The sequence below is a fragment of the Carlito syrichta genome, unplaced genomic scaffold (genome assembly GCF_000164805.1).
Source record: "Carlito syrichta isolate Samal-C Ts95f unplaced genomic scaffold, Tarsius_syrichta-2.0.1 Scaffold314294, whole genome shotgun sequence".
NCBI classification, from domain to species: Eukaryota; Metazoa; Chordata; class Mammalia; order Primates; family Tarsiidae; genus Carlito; species Carlito syrichta.
In genome coordinates, this window is record NW_007258390.1 from 196,568 (window position 1) to 223,589 (window position 27,022).

The window sequence follows — 27,022 nt, forward strand, 5'->3', positions numbered from 1 at the left end:
AATGCCCACAGGAGCCAGGGTAGTCAGACTCCCAAAATCAACCCTGGGACGCCCCTAATAAAGCAGTTTTGTGGGAAAAAAAATACAAAACGTGTAGGGAAAAAGTATGCATATTATATAATACTATTTGTGTGAATTTTAAAAAATGCAATCTAATATGTAGTGACAGAAAGCAGGTCAGTGACTATCTGAGAATTAGAAATGGGGAGGGGCTTACGTGAAAATTTTTGACCAAAATTCACAAATTGACTATGCTGTCCATGATTTATACTTGATGCCACAGTCCATTCTTGTGTCCACTCTTGTTCTCTAGGAGGGCTCTATTACACCATTTCTGCTCTCTTCCAAACTCCAATATCCCCTCTCTGTTCTTGTTCTCAGTTAATGACATTGTGTTTCACTTCATTAAGAAAACAGAAGCGATTCAACAGAAACTCTACCATCTCCCTACCACCAAATCAGCTACATTTTCCACTTTCCTTGCTGGTGCGTGTAGTAAGTGTCCTTCCTCCTATCAAAGTACTTTCCCTTGAACTCTGCATCCATTTGGCTCACATATTCTTAAGACCTTAACTCCCACAGCTGTCCTCTCTCTTTCTCCTGCATGTTAGTATCATCCTTTCTACTTGATCATATTTATGTGCAGATAAACATGCTCTGGTTTTCTTCTCTTTTAAAATGCCCTTCCCTGACCCCAGATCTTCCTTCTAAACCTTGTCTTTTTACTCTGTCTCTCAACAACATTTGACAAAGTTGATCAACTGCACCTTGAAACACTTTCTTTACTTGGTTTCTGGGACACACCTCTGATGGTTTTTATTACTTCACTTTGGCTACTCCTTCTCAGCCGCCTCTACCGTTTCCACCTCCTTTATCAGAAATATTGAAGTGCCCCAGATATGTCTTGAGCCCACATCTCTTCTTTTTCTCTCCCTAGGTAATTTCCATCCAATCCTATAGCTTAACATGTTATTTATAATACTTATGACTCATGTATTTAAACTTTTTACCCTGGTTTCACTCCTGGACTCCAAATCCTGTAAATTGTTACGCATACTTGATGTCAACAGGCATCAGATGTCCTATATGGAATTTTAATTTCATCCTTGTATTAGTCAGGGTTCAGAGGTAAGAAACAAAAACTGTTTAGTGATTTTGAGGAGAAAGGGATGTAACGCAGGGAATTAAGAGCTTACAAAAATCAATGGAAGGGCTGGAGGAACAGGCTACATTTAGCCTTGGGCTGCAGGGATGACTCCCAGGACTTTATCACTAAATAGGCCCACCAAGGGGTGCTGTGACCTCTGTCTGCAGTCAGGCAAGTGAGCAACCAGGACACCTCTGTTAGGGCTACTGACTTCAATAATATAACACCGTAGCTTCAATCCAGGGAGAGCCACTGGCTTGCTACTACCACTGCCACCATAAACTGACTCCCAACAGCCATGAAGCTAGTGACAGTCATGGGAACACTGAGTTAGGTTGCTACCATTCCTGCAAAGTATCTTTTCTTTTTCTTTTTTCTTTTAATTTTAAAGATGTGGGGTACAGTTCAGGGTTAGGTATACAAATGTTCATTATGCAGGTACCCTTGTTGATGAGGTGTGCCCCTTCATCCCCAGGAAGTTTTCCTTAACTGCCAAACTTACCCTCCTTCCCCTGGCAGTTTCCCACTACTACCAATCCCTTTCTTATGGTATTATGATAATTATTCCAGGTCTGCTTATGAGTGAGAACATGTGATACTCAGCTCTTTGTTTCTGTGAAAGATCACTCAGTATTATAGTCTCTAAGTCCATCCAGGTTGTTGTGAAGTTCATGATTTTGTTCTTTATGGCTGTGTAATATTCCATCGTAAATATGCACTGCATTTTTTAAATCCAGTCCTCTTTTGTTGGGCAGTATGGTTGGTTCCATGTTTTTGCTACTGTGAACAATGCTGCGATAAACATACATGTGCAGGTATCTTTTATATAGAGTGATTTGAGTTCCTCTGGGTATATTCCCAGTAGGGGGATTGCAGTGTAGTATGGAAGGTCGATTTTTAGATCTTTTAGGAATCGCCACACTGTTTTCCACAGAGACTGTACTAGTTTGCACTCCCACCAACAGTGTAGAAGTGTTCCCTTTTCGCTTCATCCTCTCCAGTATCTATTGTTTTCTGAGTTATTGATGATAGCCATCCTGACTGGAGTTAGGTGATATCTCAGTGTGGTTTTAATTTGCATTTCTTTGATGACCTGTGAGGCTGAGCATTTTTTCATGTATCTGTTGGCTGCTCACATGTCTTCCTTTGAGAACTGTCTATTCATATCTCTTGCCTACTTTGTAATGGGGCAGTTTGTTTTTATTTTTATTTTTTGGCACATTTGAGTTCCTTGTAGATCCTAGATATTAGACCTTTGTCAGACATACAGTTGGCAAATATTTTTTCCCAGTCTGTGGACTGTCTCCCCGCTCTCTATTTCTTTGGCTTTGCAGAAGCTTGTCAGTTTGATGAGATTCCACTTGTCTATCTTATCTCTTATGGCATGGGCACTTGGGGTTCTGATTAGGAATTGAATGCCAGTTCCAATTTCTATAAGGGTGTCTCTTGCATTTTCTAAGGTTCTTATAGTTCGAGGTTTTACATTTAGGTCTTTGATCCATTTAAAGTTGATTTTTGTGTATGGTGATAGGTAGGGATCTTGTTTTAATCTTCTGCATGTGGTAAGCCAGTTTTCCTGGCGCTACTTACTGGATTGGTTCTCCTCTCCCCAGTTGTTGTTGGTGGAGGCTTTGTCAAAGATGAGTTGATGAGAATTTGAGGTTTTGCTTCTGGAATCTCTATCTTGCTCCATTGGTCTATATGCATGTTCTTGTACCAATACCAGAATGTTTTGATTATTATAGCTTTATAATAGAGTTTAAAGTCTGGGAGTGTGATACCTCCTGCTCTGCTTTTTTTGCTGAGGATTGTTTTGGTGCTTCGTGGTCGTTTATGTTTCCATATGAATTCCTGTATTATTGTTTCCAGGTCTGAGAAGAATGCTGCTGGCAATTTAATGGGTATTGCATTAAACCTGTAGATTGCCTTGGGTAGGGTGGACATCTTAGCAATGTTGATTCTTCCAATTCATGAGCATGGAATATTTTTTCCATTTGTTTGTGTCATCTTTAATATCTTTGAGTAGTGTTTTGTAGTTTTCATTGTAAAGGTCTTTCACGTCTCTGGTGAGGAAGATGTCAAAGTTATTTAATTTTTTTTCTGGCTATTGTGAATGGGATTGTACTTTTTATTTGGGTTTCTGTTTGTTTGTTGTTGGTGTATAGAAATGCAACTGTCTTTTGCACATTGATTTTATACCCTGAGACTTTGCCAAAGTCCTTTATCAGTGCAAGGAGGTTTTCGACAGATTCTCTTGGGTTTGTGAGGTATAGAATCATGTCGTCTGCAAAGAGAGATAACTTGGCTTCCTCTTTTCCTATTTGGATACCGCTGATCCCCTTCTCTTGTCTGATTGCTCTAGCTAGAACTTCCAAAACTATGTTGGACAGTTGGGGTGAGAGTGTACATCTTTGTATTGTTCATGTTTCAGGGGATATGGTTTCAATTTCTGTCTGTTTAGTAGTATGCTGCCTGTGGGTTTCTCATAGATGGCTCATACTATTTTGAGGTATGTTCCTCTATGCCTAGATGTTTGAAGGTTTTTTTCAAGAAGAGGTGCTGAATTTTATCAAAAGCTTTTCCCGTGTCTAATGATATAATCATGTGGTTTTTGTTTTTATATCTGTTGATGTATTTTGGGAGGGTAAAAATATATTTTCCCCACTTGATGCCTTGGCACTTTAGTGATTTATGCATAGATTACCTGTGCACCACACTCCTGTCTTAACAGACACCAAATTACCGCAAGTGATTACTTTCATATTTGAAAAATGATGTACTTCACATCAATACAATTATTTTAGGTTTTAGAAAAGACAAATGTCTAACACGTAGCTTCCAAATATGACAGTTCTGCATTAACACTGAAAGATTACACAACAGTTTTAGAAAACACATTGATTATTTTCAAACAGCAAAATGACAAGGATCTACAACTACAGCTTAAGGCATATCTGCCTATTTTAAAATTCAGAAATAGACAAAGATCTAATGCTGTCTACAGCTTAATTTTCAATGTATGTAAAAAATTCCCTTTACATCTACATACAAACTAGACTTCACAGGTCCTAATTTCCTCTAAAGCGTCATCACCTATGTGCTCCATCAGTGCCACCAGGATTCGTGGGAGCTGAGACTTAAAATTCCAGACATTTGCAAACGACAAAGCAAAGGGATCTGAATGGATAGCCTTGGGGGCCACACAGAGACATGGGTCTGGCATGGGTCGGGAACAGCTGAAAGACCCTATTGACAGTGTGTGTGTGTGGAGCAGCTATGGACATATCAAGAAAGCAAGGAATCCAGTCTGTTCATCTGAAGCACACGAGAGGTGCAGAGAGGAAGCGTTCCTGCTGGGGAGTTACAAAGCAGAGAAAGATAATGAGCATGCCCAGTGTTACACCAAATAATGCTCCTTGTCAGGGCATCCTTTTAAGACAAAACCTTGGCCAGCTAATAAAAAAACCTCGATGTGGAAAACCTAGTGTGAACTACCACTAAATTCTCCTAAATGCTTTTTCATGACATCCTATGGCACACATAACTGTTCTGGGTGTCCAAACATGGCCATTATGTTTGAATAAAAGATGTGGGAGACCAATTAGAGTTATCTAATCCCTCCCCCCCCAAAAAGAGGTGACTACTGTCAGCAGTTAGCATTACCCTAAGATCAAAAAATCAAGTGGTCATAAAGGCACTCCGGCATAAAACTTTTGAAACTCTTGATTTTCTACAGTGGAAGGGTAATTTCTTTTTCTAGTTTCATTTATATTGCCAGAATCAAGACCCCTCTGACATGTCCAGTGATGCCCATGACGTTGTGCAGAATACAGGCAGGGATTAGCAATTTCTGGCTTCCACAATGAGATCAAGAAATTGAATTTATGTGATTCTTGAGAAAATATAAACGTGACCATTTTAAATGTATTTAGGTTTCTTTTAAATAAAGGCTACTCAAACCATTACCTCCCTACTCCCCCCAAAAGAAAAAACATCCATTCACCCCATTTGTTTTCTCTAATTTAAAGAAGTTGGAAAGATCTCAAAGGTTTCTTACTACTGTACTTACATGCAAAGGCGAAAGCACATCCAATTAGATTTGAGGGTATCATTTACTCCATGCAAAGCCAAGGACTACTGTGAAAAAAGATACAGAAAGAAAAAGGAAGGGCAGCGATAACAAACTAAACAGGACTGGGAGCAGTGGTAGAAAGAAGTTCAAAGCAATGCATCTTGAAAAGCCTCTGTGTATTTCTCTTGACTTTTTATTTTCTGTCTCTCCAATATGATTTTGCTGTGAAAAATTTGATACAAAAAAATCCGGTCAACAATCTTGAAATAAAAAAGTCAGGTGAATGCCTTTTGTAGTTAGGCTCATTTAAAAAAGTTCTAGTGATACAAGAAACAATTTAAAGTTGTACTTTCTGCTACAAGGCACAAAAATGCTCACGCAAGCAGGGGTTCGAACAAACATACAACACAAATGTTCAAGCTTTTGTCTAGTACAGAGCGTAAGAGCAAATTCAGCCCGTGGTTAGAACCAGCAAGCCAGTTAAGATTTGGCTGCCCCCAGTGACCTCTGGACTAGAATTACTATATAAACCAAAACCAAAACCAAAAATGCTGCACCAGGAGCTCCAAAGCCTGCAGTGGCCCCTATTGCTGCTGCTTCTAGTTCGGACTTCAATAAAACTGATTTCCTTACTTTGCCGATTCAGCCTAAATCAGTTCATGGAAGACCACTCCTTTCCCCTAAGTATGGGGGAGGACAAAGAGAAGAAAAAGAAAATCTTGGTTGGAATCAAATAGAGACTTATTTTTGTTAAAGTGTGTATCAGGGGAAGTGCAGTGTATTCTGTCCTGTTTACTTACCCACAACTAGTGAAGGCCAGAAGGAAAGGCAGAGGGGAGGAGGGTTTGTGAGAAACAGGAGACTACAGTTAGAGAGAAAGCTGGGAGAATCTTAATAGGAAAAGAGGGAAAACAAACAGATGGAAGGATAAGCATCAGGAAGGGATAGCACAGGAAAGAGATTAGGCATGGGGTGTATGTCCTGGCATGTGGGCTAGTCCTAATTCTCGATGAGGCAATGGCCTTGGACACCCAGAGCAGGGAGAGCTAGTCAGAATCAGGAAAATTCCTCCAGGACAACTGGATTTGAAACTCCAGCCATTCAATTTCTTCTTCCTTTTATTGCCAAATATTAGCAGATGACTAAAGAGGAACGCTTGTTGGAAAGTTAAATGTCTACTTCTTGACTTATGGGTGTGCTGTGTTCTTTTCCACTCCCCCCTTAAACTGACAAGCTCCCTTCAAATTTGTGCTGCCATGGAGTTTATAGCACATCTTCTTTGTGAATTATTTTTGGAAATTTTCTCCTCATGGTGAGTGAAAAATTTGATTAGAAGTACCAGTATCCTGGAATCAGTTATTATGTTCTTCCCTTAAGCCCACTGAGCAAGTTTAGGTATATTTGTAGAAAATTCCTTATTATAAGTAGTAAGTAGGCTGTAGAAAGTCCGTCATCCTTAGTAGAAGACTAACCTTTGAGATCGCTATCTGTGAGTGGATGAAGGATGCACCAATACATATGAACATGATCACAGTTTTCTTATGCCCAGTCTACTTCCCACTTGGCCAGGGTTTGAAGGCAGGCATTCAGGTGTGGTTTCAAACCATGAGGAGCCAGTCTGAACAAACCTGCGAGCTCAGGTCAAATCATGTTATTGACTAAAACAGAAACATCATATGCAAATACACAAGTCATGTGTAATGCTTACCCATCATTCTGCCTACGTACAGATCTGTCAGGGCTCAGGGTGAGTATGGAGGAAAGACAGTGATTCAGGGACTGTGCAATCATGGAGATGAATACTCAAGAAAACACAAGCTGCTGTCATGACCATTCAGGCTTTTAGATGAGATGCAGAGGCAGCAAGAAGGTTTCATGTCAGCTGTACAGGCAGCACTATGCCCCACGCTCCTCAATCCAGAGCCACACACAAGTAACAGGCTGCTGTGCCACCATTCTGAACACATAACAAGCAGGTCACTGACTCTCCAGAAACAAAGTCCAGCTGCACAGAGCTTCTGCTGTTATTCCCTTGTTCTATCATTGGCCACCACCCCACAACATTCAGTAAGATGAGTAAGTAGTTATTGGTGTTTGAGGAAGGGTAAAAAATAAAATAAAATAAAATAAAACTAAAGAACACACATGGCAGAAATACAATATTACTGCAAAAGCAGGTGAATGCGGGAACATCCTTAGCTTGCCAGGCTTTATGTGAAGCTTGCATTTTTTTTTATCCTTGTCTTTCTTGGTTTGCTGGGCCCCTGCTTGCTGGTCCTGGGGCTGCAGTAACTGAGCTGCAGCTTTCTTCTTCTGAAAGTTGTTCACCTCCTCCTCCAGCTCCTTCTTCTTGTCTTCTACTTTTTTCTTCTCTTCCTGGTGTGTCCGCTTCAGGAGGTCAAACTTCTCGTGAAGCTCTTTCTCTGCCTCTTTCAGTTCAGCTTCTCTTTCACTTTCATGACAAACATCTGTCTCATCTCTTCTTCTTTCTTCTGTAGTTCTCCCAGGAATTCATTCCTTTTCTTCTTATGTCTCCTTGAGGCTGAAGGTCTTGCTGTCGGGGTCAGTGTCCTTGAACCCCATCGTCTTGAGCTTGCAGCAGTGATACAATTCATAATGGCAGGCATGGGTCTGTTCTCACAAGTTCTCCATATTCACACGGATCAGCATCTTCCACAGTTTCACAAAATCACAATGGTTTTCATTCTCAACCTGCACCACATCCCAGGCGTACTGCCGGGCCTTGGCCATCTTGTTGCCAGTCTTCACCTCTTCGGTGCTGCCGGCCACTGCGAATGGGAAATGGACACACATTGTTGCATTAATCTCTGCCACTGTTTCTTCATCAGTGGGGAACTGATATATCTGGACCCCATTGCTGACTAGTTCTTTCATGATCTTACTCTTGAATTTGTGCAGTTCATTCTTAGCAATGGTGTCAGCCTTGGTAATTATTGGAATGATGTTCACCTTACTGTCCAGCTTTTTCATGGTGACCAGATCCAGGGATTTCAGAGAATGTCCAGTAGGGGCAATAAAGTAGAGACAGGCATGGATCCTCATGTCGTGGTAGTTGAAGAGAGAACGTTTAATCTTCAATTCCTCCTGCAGGTAGGCCTCAAAGTGGGCATCAATGTATTCCACTATTGGCTTATAGCTGTCATCTTTATCTATCTGGTCTCCAAATCCCACAGTGTCAACGATGGTTAACTTCAGACACACATTACTTTCCTGGAGCTCGTAACTTCTGGCTTTTAATCGGACACCTGGTTCGTTGTGAGTACCTGGGCCACTTTCAAACTTGGTGTTAAAGTGTCCATTAACATGGATTTGCCAATGCCAATCTTGTCAACACATAGGATGTTGAAACAGAAGCCCTGAGAAGTCGACTTGTTGACCAGCTGGTCAGGGAGACTGTAAAACCCAACATGGCCAGAAAGAGACAAGTTTCGAAGCTCTTCATTGGACAGTCTCCCCACTGCCACTGCCATCGCGGCTGCACCCAGGTGCTCCCCACTGATGCTGCTGCCAGCTCTGGGGCCCCGGCTGGCCTCCCCTGCACCTCCTTCATGGCTGCACCCTGCTTGTGCCGGCGGCATCTGCTGTTGATGTATTTAATTACATATATGGTGTTACGAATGTTGAATCAGTCCTGCATCACGGGGATGAAGCCTGCTTGGTCATGGTGGATGATTTTTGAGATGTGTTGTTGAATCCGATTTGCTAGGATCTTGTTGAGAATTTTAGCATCAATGTTCATCAAGGACATTGGCCTGTAGTTCTCTTTCTTTTTTGGATCTTTACCCGGTTTGGGTATCAATGTGATGTTAGCTTCATAAAATGATTTGGGGAGAGTTCCATCTTTCTCAATTGCCTGGAATACTTTCAGTAAGATTGGTATCAGCTCCTCCTTAAATGTCTTATAGAATTCTGCTGGAAAGTCATCTGGTCCAGGGCCTTTTTTTTTTTTTTTAGGTAATTTTCTTATAACATATTCAATTTTCTGGATTGTTATTGATCTGTTTAGGGTCTCGATTTCTTCTTGTTTCGACTTGGGGAGGTTGGGTGATGTCAGAAAGTCCTCCATGTCCTATAGGTTTTCAAGTTTATTTCCATATAAGTGTAGATAGTCGTCTCTAATAATAATCTTTTGTATTTCTTCAGGCCAGTTGTGACTTCACCTTTTGCATTTCTGATTGTGTTTATTTGGGCTTTTTCTCTCTTTTTCTTGGTCAGTCTAGCTAGGAGACCGTCAATCTTGATTATCCTTTCAAAGAACCACTTTTTGGTTCATTGATTTTTTGTATTATCTTTTTGTCTTCTATGTCTCTAATTTGGGCTTTTATTTTGGTGATCTGGATTCTTCTGCTGAAGTTAGGGTTTTGGTGGTCCTGATTTTCCAGCTCCCTTAGGTGGTTTGTTAAGCTGTTAACTTGTGATCTTTCCATTTTCTTCACAAACCTTTTTTTATTATTATAAACATGTGGGGTACAATTCAGGGTTAGGTATACAAACGTTGATTATGCAGGTACCCTTGTTGATGAGGTGTGCCCCTCCCTCCCCTAGCAGTTTCCCTCAACTGCCAATCCCACCTCCCCTCCCCTGGCAGTTTCCCAACACTGCCAATCCCTTTCTTGTAGAATTATAATTGTTCAAGGTCTGCTTATGAGTGAGAACATACAGTACTCTGTTCTTTGTTTCTGTGACAGATCACTGAGCATGATCGACTCTAAATCAATCTTTACCATTTCTCTCTTTTGCCCCCTTCTCAAACACACACCACACACACACACACACACACACACACACACACACACATGCACACACACTTCAGCTAACACATAATACCAAGTTCCAGTGTTATATTTACTATAGTTACACCATTTTACAGAGGAGCAACCTGAGGTAGAAAGAGGTTAAGTAACTAGGCCAAGATTATACAGCTAGTGATTTGCATATGCCCTGTTTACCTCTGAAGATTTCTTTGTCAGGGTTTTCCACATATCTAAAATCCTTCATAAATATAACTTTAATGACTGCATATGATACCATCATATGTATTTGCCATAATTTATTTGACCATCCTCCTATTTTGCATATTTAGGCTTATTTCCAGTTTTTCTTTATAAACAATAACTGCAATGAGCACTCTGTGTACAAATTATCTTGGCTAGTTCTGATCATTCCTTAGGATAAACTCCTTAAAATTCAACTTCTGGGTCAAAGGCTATGACTAGTTCTCAAAATAGAATTTTGTGGTCAAACATTGTGAATACTTTTAAGGCACTTGGGTATATTCGTGGGTATAATAGCAAGTAATATATGAAAGTACTTCTCCTACTCCCTCTGCACTTAAATCAGGCATTTTAATCTTTTCAAAATTTTGCTATAAGTTTGTTCTGTGCAATTTTGGCATACTTACACTAAAAAATAAGCATTCATTGTTTTTCTGAAATTCAAACTTAACAGTGTATTTTATATTTGATCTGGAAACCCTACTTATTTTTTTGAGGTATCCCCCCACTGTGGGAGGCAGAAAGACGAAGCTGAAGTCTCCTACTGTGGAAACCAAGGGAAGCACACATCACTTCTTCACAAGCCCTGGGTGGTTAGGGCACCCAGTTTCTCACCAAAGACTGAATCTTGAGAGGTTTATTCAAAAGTGGCAGTTAAAAAATATATTTATTTTAAAGATGTGGGGTACAATTCAAGATTGGTGGCAGGTTTTAATTCATTCATAGAAGCTGCATCTAATAGAGGCCCCAGAAGCCAATGTCAGATCAATGGAGTCCAGATGCAGCTGTGTTTTGTGGTAGTAGTGTCTAGAGATGGTGAAGGTGGCTGTTCCTGTAGTGACATACTAATCAAGCTGGCCCTATGGCATAATCTTGACTGGGGTTTTCCCCTGCTTCCTTTCCATTTCCCTAGCCTGGTTCATTCGCCTTCCTGTTGATTCCGTGAAATGCTTTGCTCACTTCAGCCACAGTCAGTTTCTGTTGTTTGCAACCAAGAACCCAGACAGTTATACATACAAGCCCAGATGGACTGGAGAAAAATTGAAATTATGATATTTCTAAGCTTTTTTTTTTTTGTATTCCTAAAAATGTAGCTAGAAAAATTTATCAGAACCAAATGACTATTGTTGAAGGGAAAGGCATTTGGAATTTTCCAGTCACCACCACTAGATGGCACTATAAGGCAATATGTTCTTGAATGTGGCACTGTTCCAATAAGAGTTAAGACAACCAGCAAGTAACACCACCACAAGGACACTGACAACAGGAATAGTGTCATTAATTGAGTGAATAATATGTACCAGAAACTGTTCTATGTGTTTTATAGAATTAACTTATTTCTTACAACCAATAAAGCAGGTAATTTTATTACCTACATTTGACAGGAGAACAAACCAAGACATGTTCAGGATAGCTAAATTATCCAAGATCAGGAAATTATTTGGTGATGAAGACAAGATTTGAACCAAAGAAGTCTAGCTCCAGAACCTGTACTCTTTTTTATTTGAAATATATTTATTTTCTCCTCTACAATTTTGCTTGGTATGGAGGTAGAAATATATATAAGTGAAAGAAGGAATAAGATTGTTTATCAGTAGTGAAATATTCTCTAAAGTACTTAATGAAGGCAGAATATATACCCTGTTATAATCCCCAGCAATTATTTACTACAGCAGGTCGATTTGGATTCTGGCTTAAGATATGAAAGTATTTGGAAACAATACATAAAATGGTACAGAATATTGATTATTCAATGATAAATGAAGAAAGTAAATAAGAAATATACTAGAAGACCACACATGCATTTTGGGGCTGAATGTGTGCAGCAGAATCAGAGGAACACTGGGACAAAGAAGTGATTTACAGAGCTACATTCAAAATTAATTCTTCAGAGAATAAAATAAATATTGAAAGTGTAAGTTATTTTATTCACTGATCATCTTTGGTTAAAAGATTATTGTTTTAGTAGCCTAATTACTATTCTGAGGCACTTACCTAGTGATTGGTTGTTAAAAAGCCTATGCAGAAATTTAACTTCTACAAATTCAGTTCTGATTCAAAGTCTATCTTTGCAGGTTTTCTAGCGCCTTTCTTTTCAAACATAAAGCATATGCACTTATGAATATCACATCACCGTTTGCCTGCATTTTTTTCAGACTATCTGATGTTGGACACAGAACCTGTCCTCTTAATCAATACACTCTACTACCTGTCATAATTATATAACATAACTACCATTTACAGATTGCCAACCACGAACCGGACTTGGACCAGGCATTCTGCACAATGAGGTCATTGTTGCCACTTTTCATATGAGGAGACTGAGGCTTGGGAGGGGCTAGATAACTAGTTCTTGTTCCATGGAGACAAAACCCAGAGCATTTGTAAATGTAATTTCATAATTTAATGATGCTAATACTAAAACAAAAATAATTAAATACAATTTTAAAATTGCATTGTTTGTCACTTTAGAGAATAATTCCATTTTGGAGAGAGGAAAATGGTTGGTATGGTAAACTATTCCTTTTCATTTCAGCCTTTTAGACAAGTGTGGCCAAAATATTTTCTTCTTTAGATCTCTCCCTTTAGTAGCTAAGGATGCTATGAAAAGCAAAGGCACAATTGGAGTCTGGATCATTTGAGCTCTTGCATTGCTCATGGTGAGGATGTCTCATGATCAAAGTAGGTGAATTAGGTAGCCCCCAGAATGCGTAACTTAGGTGGGCTCTGGGGAAGAACCAGACTTCCAATAAAATGATGATAATATTTGTCTGGAAAAGTGAACTAACTTAAATAGCTAAGTTTGAGACAGAGAAGTAATGCTATCAAAATATATTCTAAAATTGTAACGTTTATTTATTTATTACTTTAGAGTTGTGGGGTACAAGTGAGGATTTACTACGTAAGTAGGTTGCAAGTGTGGTTTGGGCTTCTAGCTGGCCCCTTCTCCTCCTGATAATGGAGCCGGTACCCAGTATGATGGTACATGCCACTCTCTCCCCTTTCTGCCTTTCTTCCCTAACAGTAATCGATGTCTACTGGTCCCACCCTTGTGACCATGTGACCAGTGATCAGGGCCTGCTTATGAGCAAGAACATGCATAAAACTACAATATTTAAAACAGTGTGATAGTGATGCAAGATGAAATGCATCAATGGAACAGAATAGACAACTTAGAAACAAAATAAAGCAAAAATATGTGTGTATGTGTACACGTGTATACATTCGTATGTATGAAGTTATAAGGTAAAGGGAAGCCCACAGTTCAATGAGAAAGGGAAGGAATATTCAAAAAATGGTGCTAAGAAGATTTGCAATCTGGGACAGAGTATTCACATTATACAATGAAATAAATTATCATTTATTTCTCCTGTCTAATTGCAACTTTGTACCCTGTGACCAACATCTCCCCCTCCTCAACACTCACCTCGCCCCCCCCAGGCTTTAGTAATCACTATTCTTCTCTGCTTTTATGAATTTGGTTGTTTTAGATTCCTCACATAAGTGAGAACATGTGGTGTTTGTCTTTCTGTGCCTGGCAACCAAGATGTTTTCAAAATCATGACCCCTAATATTATAAAGCACTTTCATGTACTGGTGAGGAGGACCAATTGCCCTGGCCTTCCTGGGTGGCAATTTGGCAAGATGCATCAAGATCCTTAAGAAAACTTTGGGTCTTTTGTCCCAGAAATTTCATGTCTAAAAATTTTTCTTGAGGAAATACTAGTAATACAGATAGAGATTTTAAGATAAATATATTATTCATTTCAGCCCTGTGAATAACCAGAGCAGAACCATTAGAAGAATGGTTAAATACATTATGAGACCGTCATATAATAGAATGTTATACACCCATCAACAATGAAATTTACAAAGAATTCATAATGACACAAGAAAATATGTGATAATAAAGTAGACAGCCTAGATGAAATGAACACATACCTAGAAATACACATATTATTAAAACTGACTTATGAATGGAAAAGCCAAACAGATCTAAAAAACAAATAAACAAATATAGTCAAAGATCAAAAATCTCCCTTTATCACACGTCACCTTTACTGTTAATCTACATCCTTTATAAAGAAAACTCATATTACAATGAGACAAACAATAAATAGGTTGAGGCTTGGGTTCTGAAGGTAGCACTGAAGATGGTTTGGTCTTCACCTTCCCTTTTATATACTTTTGATTATCTCAGGGGTACTATTTTTTCTTTCCAGTAGTCTCCTGGTATCATCACTTTCTGCATTAGCAAAATTTTCTCTAACGCTCAGAGCAAGTAAAGTTAATTGTTCTTGGCTGATCACATATACTTTTTCCTAGAAATATTTGCATGTTAATAGAGGTCAAACCCTGATGGGAGGCAGCTAGAGTGAGTTTCTCCTACAGAGTAAACCAAAATAGAGAAAGTATCCTCAGCACCCAGAGAGGAACAAGACCAGCAGCATGCCCCACAACTCTTCAAGAAGTGGTAATAACCACAGAGTGCAAAGCAAAGAAAAATCCATAGACCTGAGCTGGAACTAGCCAAAGTCTCTCCTGTACCACCACAATCCACCAGCAGCCTCTGGTTGCAGTGGGGAAGGTGAGGGGAATTTAGGAGGTTGATGCTCCTGCCACAGACTTGGAGGGTCTCCTGAGCCTTGAAGGACTCCAGTTCCTCACCTCAAGCTGTCTTACCCACAGTCATGCTCTGCTACAGCCTACGTGAAGTGGTGCAGGAAAAAGGAAAGCCTTCAGTAGTGCCAGTCACCATTTCCCAGGAACTCAACCCTTGTGGGGAACCCAGTTGCTTTTGACCTGGGAGGGGATGGGCCCCAAGGGCAAACTACTTAGCTGCAGTCAGTACCTGGCTTGGCAGGTTGTGGTGAGAACACTTGCAGCCCTGAAGCTAGCTGTCCTTTGAATCAGGGTAAACTACTGAGGTCAAGGTGGGAAGCTGGGTGGGACTCATTGCTACAGCAACCTCTCACTCCCCCTGAAAACTCTTCTGTGCCTGCTCTGCACAACAGTGTTACTCCAGTGGCCTTGGACTCCCTCCAAATCCCCACTGGGGTAGCCAAGAGTGCACTCTTGTGGGGTGTTTAAGCTCCTTTCCCCAACCCCTGCCCACCTCTAGAAGGCTCAGAATCAGACAGAGAATTTGGGTAATCACTAGAGCCTCACCTAGGTTGGCTGGGCACTTTCTTGGAACAATCTATACCAAGGAGAAAGCCCACAGCCACCATTGCAGCTGGCTTTCTCCCACAAGCACCACCTCCTGGCCAGAGGTCAACAGTTGAAAGGATCCACTGAGGGGAGGTGGGCCGGTGCAGGCCACGGGAACAATGCAAGATTGCAACGAGGAAGAAAGTAGAAAGAAGTAAAGTTTATTATTCACCTTTCACAGATCGGAAAGGGGGCCGACATTCAGAGGCAAGTGTGGCCTTGAAGGGCCAAGAAATGGGTAAATTTAAGGACCTTTGGGGCAAGGGGGTTTATGGAGGAGTGTCCAGGGCTTCGGGCTTTGATGTTAATTGTAGCCACATGAGTCTTAGATCTTGAAGTTGCCAGATATTAGCATCTCATGCCCTCAGGTGGTGGGCTAGCTGGGAGGAGATAAAGGGAGGAGGTTTTCCTGCAAGAGACTTGTCAGATGTTTGCAGTCCACAAACTCCCTGACCAAAAGGTGATCTTATTATCATTTCTATGGCTTCAGCCAACCAAGGGGTGATCTTTGATCTTCCACCTAGACAAGGACTTGAAAAGTTTCCTAGAGATCATTATGCTAAACCACAAATTGAAAGGTTGGGCTGTCCTGGTCTTGCATCTGATGGAGGTAGGTGCCAGTGTGGTGGGGTAGGCTGCCAACTTGGCCTGCAGTGAAACATCTGAACACTTCCTAAAACCGGCCTATTGGAAATGTATCTATCTATGTCTAACCTGTGCTAGATTCAAAGTGTGTCAGGGGTAAAGTCTAAATAAAAATGGCTATGCTGAGGGAAAAAGACTACACTAGACTAAGTTTATTCTAGGTTCCTGTAGGTACCCCCTTTCAACAGTATAGCCCACCACCCAAACTCCAGCTAACACCAATTTCCAAGCAATTCCAATCACTCAGGACATTATGGGTCAGTGCAGGAGACCCAGCACAGACTGCCACAGGTGACAGTTGAGAAACTTACCACACCAAGGGTATATATAATCAAGGAAACCATATAATGCCTATGTCAGCCCTTTTCTAGCTTCAAATAAGAAGAAATAGTCTACTCAAATGAAGGAACCAGAAAAAATAATTCTTACAATATGAAAAAACCAGTATTTTACAACATCCCCCAAAGACCACACCAACTCTTCAGCAATGAACCATAACCAAAATACAATTTTTGTAATTCCAGACATATAATTCAAAAGGTTGATTATAAAACTGATCAGTTATCTTCAAGAGAAAATTGAAAACCAATATAAAGAAGTTTTTAAAAAGCTATTCAGGACATGAATAAAAAATTCTCTTTATTTTTTATTTTAAAGATGTGGCGTACAAGTCGAAATTGGGTACATAAGTGGTTTAAGTATAGGTGAAGTTTGGGCCTCCCATTGGACCTCATTTAACCTGGATTGGGATCAGGCACACTTATTGATGTTATGTGCCCTTCCTCTTCCCCCTGGCAATGTCTTGCTACTGTCAATCCCTTTCTTGTAGTATTATGCTAGATGCTCAGGGTCCACTTATAAGTGATAGCATGTGGTACTCAATTCTTTGTTTCTGTAATAGATCACTGAGCATGACAGATTCTAAACCCATTCAAGTTGCTGCAAAGTCCATAATTTTGTCCTTCTTTATGGCTGCATAATATTTCATTGTGTATATGTACCACTTTTTAAAAAATTCAGCCCACTTTTGATGGGCAGCACAGTTGGTGCCATGGTTTTGCTATTGTGAATAGTGCTGCAATAAACATGCATGCACAGGTATCTTTTTTGTAGAATGATTTGAGTTCCTCCGGGTATATTCTCAGAAAGGATATTGCTATGTCATATGGAAGGTCAAGTTCTAGTTCCTTTAGAAATCACCACACTGTTTTCCATACAGGTTGAACTAGTTTGTGCTCCCATCAACAGTGTAGATGCATTTCCTTTTTTCTGCATCCTCATCAGCATTTGTTGTTTTTTATTTTATTAATGATGACCATTCTTACTGGAGTTAGGTGGTATCTCAGTGTGGTTTTGATTTATATTTCTCTGATGATTAGTCAGGCTGCACAATTTTTCATGTGTCTGTTGACTATATGTCTTCTTTTGAGAATTGTCTATTCATGTCTTTTGCCCACTTTGTAATGGGGCTAATTTGTTAATTTTTTTTTTCCTTTCAGCACATTTGAGTTCCTTGTAGATCCTGGAGGCTAGGCCTTTGTCAGATATATAGTTAGCAAATATATATATTTTTCCCATCCTGTGAACTGTCTTCCCACTCTCTTAATGGTTTCCTTTGCTTTGCAGAAGCTTTTCAGTTTGATGAGGTCCCACTTATCTATCTTATCTCTTATGGCATGGGCTTTTGGAGTTTTGATCAGGAATTGGTTGCCTATTCTAACTTCTGTAAGGGTGTCTCCTGCGTTTGCTAAGATTCTTATGGTTTGAGGTTTTATGTGTAGGTCTTTGATCCAGTTAGAGTTGATTTTGTATATGATGATAGGTGAACAATTCTTTAAAGAGATAGACACCTTACAAAAAAAAATCCAAGGTGAAATTTTGGAAATGAAAGGATCATTTAGGGAAGTGCAAACTGCAGTGAAAGTTTTTTTTTTCTTTTTCTTTAGAGATAGCCTTGCTCTGTCGCCAGGCTGGAGTGCAGCAGCACATTCATAGCTCACCACATCTTTTTTTTGAGTTGGAGTCTTACTCTGTCACCCAGGCTGGAGTGCAGTGACACGCTGCTCACAGCCACTACAGCCTCGACCTGCTGGGCTCATGCGATCCTTCTGCCTCAGCCTTCCAAGTAGCTGCAACTACAGGCATGCAACATCATGCCTGGCTAATTTTTACTTTATTTTTTTATTGGAGAGATGAGGTCTTGCCAAGTTGCCCAGGCTGGTCTCGAACCTGTGGGTTCAGGCAATCCTCAGTGAAAAGTTTTAACAGTAGATGAGAACAAGCAGAAGAAAGGATCTTAGAACTTGAAGACAAGGCTTTTGAATTAACCCAATCGGGCAATAATAAAGCAAAAAGAATCAAGAGAGCAGAACAAAGTCACCAAGATATGTGGGATTATGTAAACATCCAAACCTAAGAATCATAGGTGTTCCCGAGGAAGAAGAGAAAGCAAGAGGTTTGGAAAACCTATCTAAGGGAAAAATGGAGGAAAACTACCCTGGCTGTGCCAGACATCTAAACATTCAGATACAAGAAGCCCAAAGGACCCCCAGAAAATTCATTGCAAAAAGGTCATCCCCAAGGCATATAATTATCCAGTTATGCAAAATTAATGTGAAGGAAAGGATTTTAAGAGAAGTAAGACAAAAGCATTAAATAACTTACAAAGGCAAACCTATAAGTCTAACAGCAGACTTCTCAGAAGAAAGAAATCTTACAAGCCAGAAGGGATTGGGACCCTATCTTCAATCTCCTCAAACAGAATTAATAGAAAAACTCAATTTTATAAACGAAAGAGAAATGAGGTAATTCCTAGACAAGTACATTGCCAAGGGAATTTGTCACCATTAGACTGGCTCTACAAAAATTACTTAAAGGAGTTTTACATACTGAAACAGAAGGTCAAAATACACCAGTAGAAAAATGCTGGAAACCATAAAGCTCACAGATCTTATGTCAGAATGTCAACACAATAGAGAAAATAAATAAATAAATAAATAAATAAATAGTTATATTTATATTTTATAATATAAAAATTTATAGCACTTGAGACTTACATTAATAAGACTGAAAGATCTCATATTGACAACCTAATGTCACACCTCAAGGAATTAGAAAAACACAAACAAACCAACCCCAAGGCTAGAAGAAGAGAAGAAATAACAAGAACTAAATGAAATAGAAATTTTTTAAAAAGCAATACAAAGGATCAAGGAAACAAAAATTGGCTCTTTGAAAAGATAAACAAATTTGATAGACTGCTAGCTAGATTATTTAAGAAATGAAGAGAGAAGTTTTAAATTTTTTCAATCCGAAATGAAAATGGAGACATTACAACTGATACAACAGAAATTCAAAGGATCATCTGAGACTTTGTGAACACTTCTATGCAAGCAAACTAGACAATCTAGAGGAAATGGATAAATTCTTGGAAACATACAATCTCCCCAACCTTGAATTAGGAAGAAATAGAAACTCTGAACAGACCAATAAGGACTAGCAAGATTGGAACAGTTAACAAAAGTCTCCCAACAAAAAAAAAGGCCAGGACCTCCGGGACTCACAGCTGAATTCTACCAGACCTTCAAAGAAGAAATGTTACTGAAGCTATTCTACAAGATTGAAGGGGAGGAAATCGCCCCTAACTCTTTCTACGAAATCAGTATTACTCTGATGCCAAAGCCAGGAAATGACACAACAACAACAAAAAAGAAAACTACAGACCAGTATCCTTTATGAACATAGATGCAAAAATCCTCAACACAATACTAGCAAACTGGATTCAACAGCACATTTTATATATATATATTGACCAAGTAGGTTTTTTTATCCCAGTGATCAAGTGTGGTTCAACATATGCAAATCAATAAACGTGATCCACTACATAAACAGATTTAAAAACAAAAATCATATGATAATTTCAATAGATGCAGAAAAGGCATTTGATAAAATTCAGCCTCCCTTCATGAAAACCCTCAGGAAAATAGGCATAGAGGGAACATTCCTCAAAATAATAAAAGCCATATATGACAAACCCATAGCCAATGTCATCCTGAATGAAGAAAAGTTGAGTATGTTCCTCCTTAGAACTGGAACAAGGCAAGGACCCACTTTTACCACTCCTATTCAACATAGTACTGGAAATCCTAGCCAAAGCATTCAGGCAAGAAAAAGAAATATAGTGTATCCAAATGGAAACAGAAGAAATCAAACTATCTATGTGGGCCAATGATATGATCTCATACCTAGAGAATCCTAAAGACTCTTCCAAGAGACACCTGAACTTGATAAATGAATTCAGTAAAGTCTCAGGATACAAAATCAACACACACAAATCAGAGCACTGCTGTACATCAATAGCGACCAAGCTGAGAATCAAATCAATAACTCAATTTCATTTGCAATAGCAGCCCCAAAGCTAATATACCTAGGAATATATATAACCATGGAGGTGAAAGATCTTTACAAGAAGAGCTCCAAAATTCTAATGAAAGAAATTACAGAGGACACAAACAAATGGAGAAACATCCTATACTCATGGATTGGAAGAATCAACCTTGTTAAAATGACCATACTATTCAAAGCAATCTACAGATTCAACACAATCTCTGCCAAACTACCAAGGTCATTTTTCACAGAAGTTGAACAAGCAATTTTAAAATTCATATGAAGCCAAGAAAGAGTCAGAATAGTCAAAGCAATCCTAAGCAAAAAGAACAAAGCTGGAGACATCACATTACCTGACTTCAAATTATATTACAAGGCTATAGTAACCAAAACAGCATGGCACTGGTAGAAGAACAGACACCTGGACCAGTGAAACAGAATAAAGAATACAGAAATAAACACTAATACCTACAACCAACTGATCTTTCACAAAGTAGACAAAAACATACACTGAGGAAAGCACAACCTATTCAACAAATGGTTTTGGGAAAATTGGATAACTACATGCAGAAAAATAAAACTTGATCCCCATCTCTCACCATATACAAAAATTAACTCAAGTTGAATTAAAGACTTTAATATCAGACCTGAAACCATAAACATTCTAGAAGAAAACCTAGGAAAACTGCTTCTGGATGGACATTGGCCTAGGCAAAGAATTTATGATTAAAACCCCCAAAGCAGATGCAAAACAAAACAAACAAAATTTTTTTAAACAAGTGGGACTTAATTAAAGTAAAAAGCATCTGCACAGCAAAAGAAATAATCAACATTGCAAATAGGCAACCTACAGAATGGGAGAAGGTATTCATAAACTATACATCTGACAAAGAACTAATATCCAGAATCTACAAATAACTCAGACAAATCAACAAGAAAAAAATAAAATGACCCCATTAAAAAGTGGGCAGGTGACATGAACAGAAATATCTCAAATGAACATATACAAGCTGGGCTCGGTGGCTCAGCCTGTAATCCCGCACCTTTGGGAGGCTGAGGTGAGTGGATTGCCTGAGCCCGTGGGTTCGAGACCCGCCTGGGCAACTTGGTGAGACCTCATCTCTACAATAAATCAAAAATTAGCCGGGCGTGGTAGCACGCGCCTGTAGTTCCAGCTACTTGGAAGGCTGAGGCGGAAGGATTGCCGGAGCCCAGCAGGTCGAGGCTGCGGTGGCCGGGAGCGGCCACTGCACTCCAGTCGGGGCGACAGAGTGAGACTCCAACTCAAAAAAAAAAAAAAGAAAAGAGCATATACAAATAGTCAACAAACATATGAAAAAATGCTCAACATCACTCATCATCAGGAAAATGCAAATTAAAATCACAATAAGATACCATCTTACACAAGTCAGATTGGCCATTATTTAAAGAAAAATAGGTGCTGGTGTGGATGTGGAGAAAAGAGAACACTTATATACTGTTGGTGGGAGTGTAAATTAGTACAACCTTTATGGAGAGCAGTATGGAGGTTTCTCTAACAACTAAAAGTAGATCTACCCTTTGATCCAGCAATCTCACTACAAGGATATAGAGGATCTTCTATAAAAAAGACACCTGCATCTGGATATTCCTCACAGCACATTTCACAATTGCGAAGATGCAGAACCAACCTAAATGCCCATCAATGGGTAATGAAAATATGGTATATATACACTACGGAATACTGTCCAGTCAACAAAAAGAATAAAATAATGTGTTTTGCAGCAACTTAGATGGAATCAGAGAACATCATCCTAAGTGAACTAATTCAGGAACAGAAAAGCAAACACCACATTATCTTACTTATAAGTGGAAGCTAAACTAAGGATATGCAAAGACACAGAAAATGGTATAATGGACACTGGAGACTCAGAAGGGTAAGAGGGGAGGGGTAGAGGAATGGAAAATCACCCATCAGGTACAATGTGCACATGGGAGTGGTGGGTACATCTGAAGCCCAGACTAAAACTATTTGTACCCTGCAAAGTTATTGAAGTAAAAATAATAATAATAATAATAAAGTTCAAACCCTTAGCCGACAGAATGAACTCCTAATGGCCTGTCATTCAAGGCCATTCTCCACCTCCCCCATCAGTCTTCTATCTCACCACTCCCCTATGTAAACTGAGCTACAGAAACAGTCTCTTGTTCTTCTAGCCAAAAGGATCTACTAGCTGTCTCCTGTCCCCTCCATCTCCCACCAACATGTGCTCAAACTTCCCAGGATTTTCTTGCATTTAGAAGCTTTCTTGCCTACCTGATCAAGTTTTACTCATCCTTTAGGTCCACCTAAGCTTCACATTCCCCATGAATTCTTCTCTTATTTATTCATTAATCCAATGACTACTTTTTGAGCACTTACTATCTTACTGGTACTGTCTTGGGTACAGGAGATATAGTGGTGGCTAAAACATACACGGGCCCTGGCCTCATGGAACTTAGTTTATTGGGAAATACTGACATCAAATAAGTAAACAGATACATGTAATAATCATACTTTGTGATACATGCACTGATGGAGAAGAAAAGGGTCCAGTGAGAGAGAATACTAAGGTCAGCAAAGCAGCTTCCTGGAGTAGCTCAAGTGTCCCTGACCTCTTCCTAATTTAAGCCTTTAAAGCCTGACTATATTGATATACCTACTCAAATATATACTTGGCATCCTTTCTGTACTAGGGCCTGTGCAATAATAATACTGGGTACCACTCACTGAGCAATTGCCATATATCAGAAACTATGCTGTGTACTTTATAAATATATATCCTCTCATTTAATACTCCAAAGTAGAAATAAAAAAGAAAGAAAGGAAGCACAGTGGAGAGGAAATCAGTGAAGGTAAAATAAAAGTTTTTATTTTTTCTCTTTAAAAAAAAGAATGCTTTCATCACTTCAAAAGGAAACCCTGATCCATTAGCAGTCACTCTCCATTTCTTCCTCCCCCATATCCTGGAATTCACTAATCTGCTTTCCATCTCTATGAATTTGCCTATTCTGGACAATATATGGCCTCTCTGATCTCTATGTCATGTTCTAGTAATGAGCTCGCTATGTTAGCCTCTGAGCACTTTTGTCTACATTATCTTCTAAGCAATAAGCACAGGAGAGGAGGCCACTGGGACAGGGGAGTTAGGAATGTACCCAGAATAATGAGGACCTGAGAAGTTGGTATCACAAAGGTCATCACTTTCTCACTTGATCCAGGCTTCAGTGTCCAGGCAGACCTGGGATGGTGGACTTAGGAGCAAGTCTCAAGGCTAGTACTTTCCAGGCAGGGTGGTGTAGCTGAGGCCTTCCAAATCTATTTCCACAACCCGTTAGTGTTCAGCCCCAGATCTTTCCCTCACTTAATTCAGACTATTAGCCAAACAGAGCTGCTCAGAACTTTAACCTTCATTACCAGACAGTATAAAGGATAACCTGAAGTATGCTTAAAGTATGTATAATTTATGGTAAAAACACCATGTTCCTCATCCTAGTCACCCAGGCCATCTAGACAGTCTCCAATCTCAAGTCAACATCTAAATCACGCTCTGCTTCTCCTCTCCTTCAAGACAGATTTCTTCTGTTGAAAATGCTAGAGGATGAGAACATTAGCAAGCTGGTCCACTGTGATCTGCCCTATCTCAGGATCCCTTAAGGATATGCAACATTTCCAGCTGCACTCCTATTTACAGGAATCAGTTTCAGTCTACCTACTCCAGTGGAGCATTTTGTTTCATTTAGGTGTCTTGCTGTCCCCAGGACATGTCTGGTATGTACTACTATTTCTCCCTCCTCCAAACTGAGCCCTGCTCTCTTGTTCTTTCTCCTAAAGGCAGCATCATAGCTCCAGTTGCCCTAGATGGAAACTCTATGGTCACCTTTAATTTATCTTTCCTTTATATCCAACAAGGCACCAGTTCTCAGAATCTGTTTCCTTGATGATGGTCTTTATTGGAATTTCTTACCCCAGTCCTGCCTCTTTACACACCAGCCTCCATTGTGCTCCCAGATGAATCCTGTCAGACACTACTTTTAGCAGGTCATGATTATGCTCAAAAACTGGCAAAGATCTCCTGTACCATTTCCTTCCTTGGCTATCCACTGGGGAGCTCAACCCCATGGATTCAGTGTCAGCTTCCATGATTCGGTAAAGCCTCCATCTGGTCCCTCTCCCTGCCCCCTTCCCGCTCACACTCCTTAGAGCTCACAGACCTAACTATCAATACCCCTCCTCCAAACACACACACACACACACACACACACACACACACACACACACACACACACAAATGCACACATGTATAGTGTCCTTATGGCCCTAAGTTTCATGTAGCTTCTCTTACAAAAAGTACAGTCAACCCACTTATTGAGCACCCATTGTATACCAGGTGCTGCATTTGCATCATATCTCCAATCCATGGTAGCAAATGATACCCTTTTATTATGGAGGAAAAAACTGGGACTCAGAGAAGCTAAGAGAATTGACCAAACACCAGATTTGGCACTGGAAACAAGATCTATTTCTACTCCAAAAAAATTTAACCACCAGGTTACTGAAGACCAATAGTACTGGGGTCAAACTTCTCTTCTTGGCATTTAAAGTTTTTCATAAACCAGTCCCAGGAGTACCCAATGCACACCATCTGCTCTTGTTATTTGTTTCAGATGGATAGTCTTGTCTCCCCCAAAAAAGTTCCCTCAGGGCAGTGACAAAGGCTTTACTCATCTTGGGATCCATCACAGGGCTAGAGCAGGATGCAAAGCATTAGTTCTTGTGGGATAGAGTCCAAAAACTTAATATGCAGTCTAAGAGATGGATGGCCTTGCAAAGCAGTGCTTTGTAAAGGAAAGATCTGCTCTGTGACCTCTGATTACATCTGAAGAGCAAGCACTTTGGTGCTTGCAGAAAAAAACTTGAAATCCGAATCCAAACTTGGAGAGAAGGTAGCAAAACAGAAAATGAAACAGAATACCAATGGAAGGAAATAGAAGAAGCTGGTAACAGTGCTTGATTTTGGTGAGGAAACCTGGGTGAGATCAGACATGGGAGGGAGTTTTTACCCTGAATATCTTTTTGAAATTTGAACCATGATAATAACCCCCCAATATTTATTTAATTAACTAATTTTTATTTTAAAATTGTGGGGTACAATTCAGAGTTAGGTATACAAATATTCATTGTGCAGGTACCCTTGTTGATGAAGTGTGCCTCCCACTTCCCCAGGCAGATGTCGACTACTGTTAATCCCATCTCCCTGTGCCGCCCACCCCCCCACAGTTTCCCACTACTGTCAATCCTTTTCTTATAGTGTTGCGGTAGCTGTTCAAGGTCCACTTTTGAGTGAGAACATGTGATACTCAGATTTTAATTTCCATGAAAGATCACTCAGTATTATAAACTCTAATTCCACCCAGGTTGCTGCAAAGTTCATGATTTTGTTCTTCTTTATGGCTGCATAATATTCCATTGTGTGTATGTACTACAGTTTTTTTGTCCAGTCCTCTTTTGATGGGCAGCACGTTTGGTTTCATGTTCTTGCTATTGTGAACAATGATGTGATAAACATATGTGTGCAGGTATCTTTTTAATAGAGGGATTTTTATAGAGTTCTTCCAGGTATATTCCCAGTAGGGGAATTGCGGGGTCATATGGAAGGTCGATTTTTAGAACTTTTAGGAATAGCCACACTGATTTCCGTAGAGACTGTACTAGTTTATACTCCCACTTGGATGGGAGACCTCCCAAAATTTGAATGTAAATGAAAGTTAAAAATTTTGGAAAGAAAAAACTGTCTAGTTGAGTGAGATATAGGATATTATGGCCTTCAGCTCTTGTCCTGTAATGGTTTCATTTACTGTACTCTATAAGATGGATTCTATTGTGCCTCATCTGGCTCCAAAGTCTGAGGTCAGTAACCTAAGGTACCAGGAATATGTCTCCAACATATGTTTACCACAGTCTTTGTTTATCCTTCAGAGTCACTAGAACACAGAAGTCTGAATGTGATAGAAATACATGGAAAGTAATCTGACATGATACCCAATGAATCTGCAGGAAAATGGATTCATCTGTCATATTCAGAGGTACTTCTCAGCCCCAGAACTGAAAAAACTTGTGTGCAACTATTAGGGAGTCTGGGCCTGAGCAGCAGCCTCATGTCTGAGAAAAGTCACTAAATGATCTGGACATCGCAATGGGAAGAGATAGATGCAAATCAGGTCCTTGATCTCACTTAGTCATGGTCCTTGGGACCTCCCTGAAAAAAAAATGCTTACCAGGCTGACAGATGAGATGGAGCAGAGGGCCAAGTCAATTTTTTGGTTCCTTTTGCCTGGTTTTTTGGGGTGTTTTGAGTTGGAGTCTCACTCTGTTGCCCAGACCGGAGTGCAGTGGCAGGCTTCCGGCCATCGCAGCCTCGACCTGCTGGACTCCGGCAATCCTTCCACCTCAGCCTTCCAAGTAGCTGGAACTACAGGTGTGCGCTACCACACCAGGCTAATTTTTTGATTTATTGTAGAGATGAG

The 27,022-nt window shown here is 39.9% G+C and overlaps 1 pseudogene; it reads right to left on the minus strand.

Moving 5' to 3' along the window:
- Positions 1 to 4,199: 4,199 nt before the first annotated feature.
- LOC103273889 lies at positions 4,200 to 8,710 on the minus strand (annotated as a pseudogene).
- Positions 8,711 to 27,022: the final 18,312 nt, after the last annotated feature.